The following is a 10715-nucleotide window of genomic DNA, read 5'->3' as shown; positions in this document are numbered from 1 at the left end:
CAATTCTATGTCCACCTTATAAGCGTAGACTTAAAAGACTAGACTAAAGTTGGCTGTGGTCGTCATCAAGTATCTGCCTTTTCTTAATACCAGAGTTTTTTTTGTGTTTTTTTTTTTAATTCTCACCCTAGGATATTTTTTCTATTGCTTTTCAGAGAGAGTGGAAGAGAGAGAGGGAGAAAACCATCAACGTGAAGGAGACACATTGATTGATTGGTTGCTTCCTGCTCACGTGCAGACCAGGGCCAGGGATTGAGCCTGCAAATAATTTTCTAAAACCTTGTTCATTCTTGCCTTGTCTCTTAATGGAAGAAAGTTGGTGATGGCATTGCATAGCAGAAGCATAGGAAACAGGATTAAAAGTGGTTCTAGACTCCAGTTAATCATGTGTATCTTCTACCACTCTGTGCAGTAGAGGGAAGCGTCTTAGCCAGTGGCTTCCCAGGGAAATGGTAATGCTTTAAAAACACAATCCAAACTCTTAATAAATCTAGTTTCCTCAGCTTCAGCTCTTAAGCTTTGCACTTAGTGGTGTTCATACCAGCATCTGCTTCATTCTTTTTCTACCTCAATGAAATAGCATTGTTTTGAGGAAATCTCTGTGCCTCAGCTGTCCATGTTTTTTGCACAGCAGTTTTAGGTTGGAGATTCATAGCAATCACGACTGTGATTGCTATCCTGAGCAGTCTGCAAAACAGGAATATCCTCAATGCTGAAACTTCTCTCAGGGAGTTTCCTGTAGATTTTGGGAGCTACAGAACTCTCTGTGTACCATGATATTTAACAGACTTCATTAAAAAACAGTGAACCTCTATTTTCAAGGAAAATCTTGGAGCCAGGTCATATTTGGGGTGGAGGAGCCCAAGAAGTTGACAATAAGCACGTAGGGCAAACATCTCCCAACTCCTTTTCAATCAAGTTAGCTCGCCTTCCATCTTCTCTCTGTCTTGAGGTGGGTAATCTGGTAATTAGCAAATCAAATGTTTTTTAGAATTCTTGAAACACTTCTCTGGAAACCAAGCAATTACAATTTTAAAGCCACTATAGCAAAGCTCTAGCTTGCTAGCTAAAACTGCAATTAGGAGACTGAGCAGAATTTCCAAAACTGGTCACTTTCCTTCTAAAAAGAGAAATATTCCCAAATCTAGAGTACTAATTGGACCCATGATTCTTCTTGAAAGATTGATTTTAGAGCTGCCGTGTTTGGGGTTGAAATATTCATGATCTTTTCCTGAGAAGGAACATTTGTACCTGGATTGTGATTCTGTTCCATGTCTTTGAGATAAACTTAATTTGATTCATGGGGGCAATTCTTAACCTTTTGAGTTGTCAAATTAGTTGCCAAATGGCGGCAGGGCGTGGGTGTGTTAATTTTTTCAAGCATCAACTGCAAGACCCAATTGGGAGTCTAGCAAACTTGTCTCTTTTATGCTTGGTTTCCTCATTTCCTCTCCGAATTCTGCCCTCTCCCTCACCTGAGACATTAATTATAATTCTAGCTCTGATATCAATAGAGCAGTCACTTAACATCTTAGGGTTCAATTTTCTCTTCTGAAAATAAGCAGATATTGCATGGAATGATCAATAAGTCCTCTTTAGTTGCTAATAATTGATGGTTACGTGGGGTCTGGTCCCCCACAGCCACATAGCTTTTGGCAGTACCCTATGCAACTCCCCAGGCCACCATTATCTTAGATTCCCACATACGTGACCCTGGAGTTGTGCAACACAGTGGCCCCATGTGGGGTGGTTTGAAAGGTGTGACCAAATTTCTCCTCAGCCTTAAAAATCCTTCCTTTCCAGATGCTTTGAAATGTTGCCACTGGAGACCCAAGTTTAAATATTATTCTCTCCGGTATGATTCTTGGACAGATAACACATTAAATCATTAACAGGTTATGTGAATTGTTTTTATTTCCTCCATGACAGGAAGACCCAAAGAAGTATGAGAACTCAGGGTAGATGGTGTAGGGGAAGAAACACTTTCTTCTACCCTCTTAGAGGTTGTGTGGCCAGGCCTGAGAATTAGGCTAATATAAGACTGATTAACAGAAGAAAAACATACAAATTTTAATTAATATTTTTACGTGCACATGGAAGTCTTCAAAAGGAAAACGAAGACCCAAAGAAGCTGTGAGGTCCCAACGCTTATATAACTTTTTAAACAAAGAATGATAAATTCTGGGGATGTGACAAGACAAAGGGGCTTGGGCTAGGGCAGTAAATTGTGGGACAGTGACTAAGAAACATTAGGGGGAAATTAATGGAAGATCAAGTTTATTTTAGTAAGTTTGTTTGTACAAGGCCATTTTGGCTTCTACTCCCAGTCTCCAGTGATAAGAACATTCTTCGTTTCTCTGCAAAATAAGGGCACCTTTCTCACGGGAAATCTTATCACCTACGATTAGGTAGAAAGGCGTAAGTCAGAGAGCCCTTCCTCATCTACTGTTTCTCAAGTGCTTTCAGCTCAAAAATCAGGATGCCAAAACAGAGTATTTTGGGATGGCTTGTTCTGAATCCCTTCACTGGAGAGGTGGTAGTGGTGAAGAAAGGGAGGTCGAATAAAGGCTTTTGAGCCAGAAATCACTGGATCTATCAATAGGTTGTGTGCTGCCCAGCTGGTGTGGCTCAGTGATTGAGCATCAACCCATGAGACAGGAGGTCATGGTTTGATTCCCTGTCAGGGCACATGCCCAGATTTCGGGCTTGATCTCCAATAGGGGGTGTGCAGGAGGCAGCAGATCAATGAGTCTCATCATTGATATTTCTGTCTCTCGCCCTCTTCCTTCCTCTATCTGAAATCAATAAAAATATATTAAAAAAAAAAAAAAAGTTGTGTCAGCATGTGTTAATTATTTAAGCATTTGGGCCTCAGTTTCTATATTTGTAAGGTTGTAACATCTTCCCTTGGAGGACTCTTGTGAAGACTAAGCTGTATATAAACTGTGTAAACCTCTGGGTGTACAGCAAGAACTCACTAAAAGGACTATACCTATTCACAGTTTTACCCACAGATAGATCTGCTGTTAGATGTTCCAATCATCTAGTTGAAAACAAAACTCAAATAGAAGTCTCTCTATTCAAGGGACAAACAGACACACCTTCCCACTTGAAGAACAACTTTTAAATTTCATAATCGTCTGTGCCTGTGGCACATTTAGGCTAGGATGCCAAGAAGTATTTCTCTGATCTTCCTCACGCATTTTCCAATACCTCTGAGTTGTTTGGTACATGTTTTGAAATGTGAAAATGGGGATGGCACTCTCTAAACAGTAAAATCATTATGTTAAAAGCTCATTTTATTTTCTTCCATTTGAATATGAACTACAGTGCTGGAGATAATCTTTGTTTTTTTTAGGGAGTGGGTTTTCTCTCTCTCTCTTTTATCTGTCTTCCATTAGGGAAGTATTTTTTGATTGCTTACACCATTTATTTTGTGGAAATAAGAGTCTATTGTTCTATCAGGGAAAAAACCACTTCAATAACCATTTAGAACAAGGAGAAGAAAGGAAAGTATTTTGGAGAAAAATAATTCCTCTCCCATATTTCTCTTAAGTTGTGTATCTTGGAACTAGTTTTCCATTATAAGGAACTCATCTTTTGTTTACGAAAAAAATCTCTAAGAAGACAAAACCCATAGGATTTGTCCATTTTCCTAACTAATTATCAGACACGATGCAAAACTGCCATTAAGAATCTCTGTTCTTTGTCCAGTCCAGTTTAAAAATATTTCTTTAGCGATTACAAAAGATTTCAAAAACATGTTAAAGGACTCTTCTAAAAAAGTTGACTCCCCTTAGGAACTTGGAAATTAGATTTTTAAAATGTTCTCTGAGCTGCCTCTGAAATGTAATCCTGACTATCAGTATACTGTCTTCCTAGCAAGGGGTAGCTTGATCTAGCCTTCAAGCAGTGTGGTCATGGAGGCGAGAGCTGGTTAGACGGTGTGCCCAACTTGGAAGTTTTATTCACATCTTTTATCTCAGTTCACCACATGGATCACAGAAGATGATTCTTTTTATGGAGCGCATTTTCTTTTCTCCATCTAGAAATATTTGCATTGAGGAATATTTGTTAACATGTTTTCTATGTATATCTCAGATGTGTTAGTGTTTTTCCTCAGCAAATAGGTTATAAATTCTGCGAAGCTGGGAGACCCTGTATAATAGTCTTTGGAATTCCCTTATGGTGCTCAATTCAGTGCTGGTCCCTTTGTAGCTGCTCCGTAAATACTGTATTTGTCCATTTATTGGTTGACTATCTGTTAGCTCAATCAGTAATCCAGTAGAAAATTAGAAAGAGGCTTGAAGTTCTTTGTGCTCAATTCTGCTCACCAGAAGGAATTTCTAAAGCAAAATATTCACTTATTTCTCTGCCCCAACTTAACTACACACCTCCTCCCTCCTGATTAGGTATGAGCTATAAAAAGCAAACCACGACGGCAGCGCATAGTTCAGCTTACTGTTTTAAATGATGGAAAGATGGAGCAGGTTCTCAGATCTTTTTGTGTTGGATCTGCCGGTTATAGTTTATTACACCCTCATTAAACTGTAAGGCAGATAAACATAGCTTTTGGATGATTTGCAGAAATACTTCACTCTCTTAGAAGAGATAAGAATTGGCTGCATTTCTATTTTGCTGTGCTTTGCTGAACTCTTCTTTAAGGGACAAAGCAATCACACCAACTTATCAAGGTTAGTTTGTGAGGCAGCATCGACATGCAGCTGAGCTAACCCTGCCATTTTACACGAGACCAAGGCTCAGAGGAGGCAAGTGGTTTATAAGGCCAAACAGCCAGCCAGAGGCACAATCGGGACCAAATATTTTGTTTTGGGTGCTTGAACAGTGGGCCTGGGTTACCTAGGGAAGGTGCTTGGTGTCAGTCAAACCTGGAAAAAGAAATTCACAACCTATGCAGACCCACGAAAATTTGGGAATACATAATCCCCCAAATAAAGGGGTTCGCATTTTGGCTCTTTTGGCTTGTGGGGCTCTTGGTTCTCTTGCATTCACCCGTATGGTCCACAGCCATACAGACCCCACACGCAATGGGCTGAAGGTCTGCAACTGGGAATACAAACTAAAGTAGCCTGATGCTGGATTGGACTATGGCCTAACATGGAATGGAAGCTCTGGACTATGGCTCTGATTTTAGCTCTGCTGAGATGCCAGCTATACTTCCTCTGTGGCTGAACTAAGGGAAGTGGAACCTTGGAAACTCAGGGATTTAATTCCATATAAATAAAAATCACTTGTTTTCCCATACAATTCTCAGAAAATTCTTTTTCTTGGGATATTGCAAGAAATCCACTCCCATGAACAACAGGTGGGGACAAGGGTTCTCCCCACTGGTAACACTGGAAACCATCATTCTACTTTCTGTCTCCATAAATTTGACTACCCCAGGTACCTCATACAAGTGGAATCATACCAATCATATTTGTCATTTTGTGACTGGCTTATTTCACCAAGCATAATGTCCTCAAGGTTCATCCGTGAATGTGACAATTTCCATTCTTTTTAAGGTTGAATAATATTATATATATATGTACACACACACACACACACACACACACACACACACATATATACACACACACATATATATGTATCTTTTGTCTATCCATTATCCATAGGTGGACACCTGGGTTGCTACTACCTTCTGGCCATTTTGAATAATGCTTCCCTGAACATGCTTGTACAAAAGCTGTTTGAGTCCCTGCTTTTGATTCTTTTGGGTATGTACTCAGAAGTGGAATTGTTAGCTCATATGGTAATTCTATTTTTAAATGTTTGAGGAATGACCATATGTTTTCCACAGTGGCTGCATCATTTTACATTTTCCCCAACAGTGCATAAGGGTTCCAATTTCTCTACATCCTTGATATTTCCTGTTTTCCTCCACACTTGCTATTTTATGGGTTGTTTTTTGTTTGTTTGTTTGTTTTTGACAGCCACAAGATAGTGTATCTTTTAGGTTAAACTGAAAAGGACAATCACGGAAAAAGGCCAAAGAGTAAATATCTATCCTTGCTTTTTCCAGTCACATCATGCTAATAAATTTACATTTGATTATGATTTTTAGGAGATATATAAAAAATAGCTCTGATGGAACCAAAAAACACAGGCTTGTTATTGTTCTATCATCACAGTTTGAAAGGTGTGGCAGGAGAAAGTGAACAGAGACTCTCAGATGAAACACAATATTGATATTTGGCATGCTCAGATGATTTTCCACCCAAAGATACGAAATCCTTTTACCCACATTAATTATGCCTCTCCACCAGGGCCAGCCCTTGGCACAGCTGGGAATTCGGCAGAGGTTGACTTTGGCGCCTCTGGCCTCTCGCTGTACCCCTCTTCCTTTGTGATGCCGCTCTCACGGTCCTCCATGGTGGTTTAACAACTATCTGCAATAGTGCACTTGCCACTGGTAGCTAAAGTAACAGATTCCTAGGCACCAAGCTGAGCTCTTGAATCAGAATATCTGTGAGTGGAGCCCAGGAATCTGCATTTCAACTGCATCTCCCACTCCCACCCCCTTGATCTTCTGCACACTGAGCTTTATTATTATTATTTTTTATGTTGTTGTCCTGAATGCATGAGATCTTTTCTCCTTGAAAAGACCCCAAGGATGCCATTGCACTTTTATTTGAATGTAATATTTGGGACAATGGTCTCAAAAGGCTGATAGTTCCCAATTAATCTGAGGTCATAATAAAACAAGCAACACAACAGTATTTGGGATTTCTGTTCCTCCCCCTTATCATCAAGACCCACTGCCTCCCATCATCAATATTTATTGAGCACTTACAGTGCACTAGGCACTATAGAACATACAAGAAAACACTGTCCCTGCTCTTGAGGAGCTTACATTCTAAAAGAAAAAGTTACGCCTCTTTTAAAATGGTATTTTTGTTTGGTGTTTTTGCAAGGTACTGAGGAAATAGTCTGTAGGGTGAGCTTTGGATATAACTTAGCCTCATTATTTAAAGAAGAGAGGAAGAAGAAAGATTTTAAAGGCAGTCAATGACAGACCATTCCAGATAGGCAGAGTTTTACAGGGAGATAAAATAAAGGAGACATCTGCTTCAGTAAATAGGATGAGGGAAATAGTTTGTAGGATGCAAGCAAAGGAAGCAGGGTATCCTTAGATACTGAGTGGAGCCAGAAAGATCATGCCACCTTTTTTCCAAGGACACAGCCACCAAGTAGGAATGGCTGGTGACAGAAGGCTAAAAAAGGTAATCCTGTGTATACTCGACAAACAGAAAGAGTAAAGAATCAAAGTCGAAGGCAGGCTATAAGAATATCAAGAAATTCTTAAAAACAAGTGATTTAGAAGCACAAAACTTAGTTAGTGGTACTCAATGTCATGATGGGCTAAAAACATGGTGGCTTCCAAAGTTAGAAAATGCCATATACTAAAATTTTAAATGGAACACATTCCTTTTTTCCCTCCCCCAATCAATCCCTGCACCTCTGAAAACAAACAAACCCAATGCCTTTTTTCAGGGGGCTGGGGTGTGTGTGACAGGGAGTATGGGGACATGGTTGGGAACAGTAGTTCTATTAGTATTTTGTTATGATCAGCTTTGTATTTAAACTTGGTAAAAGCCCATTAGCTGCCAAGAGGGAATAAGGAATACATTTCCAAAAGTGTACAATTTCTTTTACAGAAATTTCAGAACCAAAAGACTAATTTACATGAAAAGCTGTAAAGAAGTAGTTGAAAAGTCCATTTGTAAAACTTATTCTACTTACATGAACTTAATACCCGTGTTTTTAACAATTACGTTGAGATTGTTCATGAAAATTTCATATGACATTAAACAAAACTAGCCATCATCTCAAGTTATTTCCCTGTTAACTATTTTTATAGAACATGCATGTTAGGCAAGTACAAAAAAAAAAATCACAAAGGCAAAAAAAAAAAATCTTTAAAAAAGTTAAATACATGTTTTTTTTGTTTGTTTGTTTTACTGCTATGCTTGATATACATGAAATAATGGATATCAACCAATTCATTTTACTGCATCTTTACTTGTACACTTGTTCTTAGGTTTCCTAAAACATTTAAGAACAAATAAAATGAGTGTAGCAAAAATAATGAAAGCAAACAGCAGGTAGCTTTACAAATAATGGAATGTGAACCGTTTCTGCCCTTATCCAGGGTAAACTGGGTCACAACTAAAGGAACACTTCTGAAGCTGTAGTTAAAGGTGTGCACACTGAGACTGCATATTCCACAGATGCACGCAGGGTTCCACATGTACTATGGATGGGAGATCCATTTCTACTACAGCCCTCTAAGTGCTCTAAAACTTGAAGTACTCACCACAACTACACCTGTGACTGGGACCAATTAGCCCTTCTATTCCCCACCAGGACAAACCAATGTGTAGGCAGCTTTCTTTGCTTAGATATGGAAGCAATTCTAACACTGGCCCCTGTGAAGCCACAACGTACCAAAAGTACTATAACTGGCATACAAATTCCACATCCCCATATTGGCCACCTCAAGATGAAAACATAGCTCCCGAAATGTTAACTGGCTCTACTCCCCTAATATTAAACATAAAAACCACACGGGAAATATAGAAATTCAAATAGAAGTAACATAAACCTGTCACAAATCTTAAACAAAAAACTATTTGTGGGACAGCATGGATGACAAATGGCCTACTGTGTAAATTTTAGAATGAGGCAGACAAAAGTTTGAAGGCTGGTTCATTTTGTCCCCCTTCTCCTGCTTCAGCTACATCTCCTTGGGTATCTGATGTCCACAGTGTCAAGTTGTTTCTCAGTAACTGCGTTATTACTGTGCTGTCTTTGTATGACTCTTCACTTAATGTGTCAAATTCAGCAATGGCTTCATCAAAAGCTGTCTTTGCAAGAAGAACAGGCTTTCTCCTGGGAGTTCAGAATCTCATAATAGAACACAGAGAAGTTAAGGGCCAGACCCAGCCTGATAGAATGTGTTGGTTGCATTTCCTTTTTGCTGATTCAAAAGCCTCTTGGCATGCTTGTTGTGACTGGTCCACAGTCCCTTTCTTGTCATCCCAGCAGCAACCTCAGCCAAGTATCGGTAGCAGTCTCCTTTCATTTTCAAATAGAAGACTTTGTTCTCTGCCTGTGGAGCACTAGGGACCAATAACATTTACAACAGTGACAGTACATCACTGCAGATATCTCTTAGCTCAGTCTCAAGTTTTTCTCTGTATTCTCGAGCCATCTGCTGTTTTTTTCTGAGCATCTTTTGTCTTTTGCTCCAAAAGGTGCAAAAGACAACCTTCCAAGATGACCTGTGGGTTCCTACAACATTTTTATAAGCAACTGAGAGATGATGCCCCTCCTCACTGGGTAATTCAGCTCCTTGCTCAGTTACAGACTTCATGCAGGCTGCCGTGTCATCATATCGTTCAGCCAGCTCGGCCAGCTTGGCCTTCTGCACCAGCTCATTTTTATCCATAACTGGATGTTGTGTTGGGAGTGGGTGGCAGGGGTCCGACGGGGACTCAGGAGTCTCCAGGTGGGGGTGGCAGCAGCAGTGAGGCTGAGCTGCACACTGAGCTTTAAAAACCATTGAGCTACTAGCCACTCCAGCCTCCCAGAGGTTTATGTTTCTTCAGCCTGACAAACCTGTTCTGAAGTGTAGATGACAGATGTGATTGACTATGAGTGTTCACCAATGATACTGGAAAATCTTCTCTTTGTTTTGAGACAGAGTTCTTCCTCTATCTCTTTATGGAATGCTGGGCATTTTGAGTTGAGTAAGGGAGGTAATTTTTAAAATTTTAAATCTGTTAAATATTAAATCTTTTAAATCTTAATTTAATTGTTAATATTTAATTTTTATTTTGTTCAGAGATTTTTATTACTAATAATTTTTATTGCTTGGTCAGTTGAATAGGCTTGGTGTTTGAAATCAGAGTCTTAGGTTTAAATCCTGACACCATCACTTATTAACTTGGTGATTTCACCAATTTACTTAACTGTTCTTAACTTCACTTTCCTCATTTATAAAATGGAGACAAGCCTTGTCCGGTTAGCTCAGTTGGTTAGAGCATTGTCCAGATATACCAAGGTTGTGGATTTGATCCCCAGTGAGGGTACATACAAGAATCAGCACTCTAAAAAAAAAAGAAAAAGTAAATAAAATGGAGACAATAATATAGAAATTGAAGTATTGTTTTGAGAAGTAAATGAGAGAACTGTGTTTAGAGAGTTGCCTATGACAATGTCTGGCACAACACTGGATGTCCCAAACATATTCAATGTATATGTACTGAGGGCCTTATATTAATTGGTTGTGGTAGGGGGTAAAGTGGTGAAAATAGCCATGGTTTTCATCTAACAATGAGCTTTAATCAAAGAGAAAGACCTGTAAATTGTTTTAAGTGAAGGTAAACGTTGAAACAACATTTATTCATTTAGCAAGTATTTGTTGGGTTTCTATTACATGTACATACAGTTCTGATTTAGGCATAGATATTCAGTGATAAATATGACAGATAAGCTTCCTCATGGAGTCTACAGGTGGGAAGTGGGAAACAGAAAGTAAACTCTGCCTGGCAGGCGTGGTTCAGTGGTTGAGCATCAACCTATGATCCAAGAGATTGTGGTTCAATTCCGGTCAGGGCACATGCCCAGGGTTTTGGGATCAATCCCCAGTAGGGAACGTGCAGGAGGCAACCAGTGACTCTCTCATCATT

The 10715-nt window shown here is 39.4% G+C and overlaps 1 pseudogene across 1 annotated transcript; it reads right to left on the bottom strand.

The window, feature by feature from the left end:
• Positions 1-8696: 8696 nt before the first annotated feature.
• Positions 8697-9472, bottom strand: LOC308552421 (14-3-3 protein zeta/delta pseudogene; annotated as a pseudogene). The gene has a single exon. The product of its transcript is annotated as a 14-3-3 protein zeta/delta pseudogene (transcript).
• Between the last annotated feature and the right edge of the window lie 1243 nt (positions 9473-10715).

The sequence above is a fragment of the Miniopterus schreibersii genome (genome assembly GCF_964146895.1).
Source record: "Miniopterus schreibersii genome assembly, chromosome: 2".
Classification (NCBI taxonomy): domain Eukaryota; kingdom Metazoa; phylum Chordata; class Mammalia; order Chiroptera; family Miniopteridae; genus Miniopterus; species Miniopterus schreibersii.
Note: the sequence above shows the minus strand (reverse complement) of the source record. Positions and strands in the feature narration are given on the sequence as shown.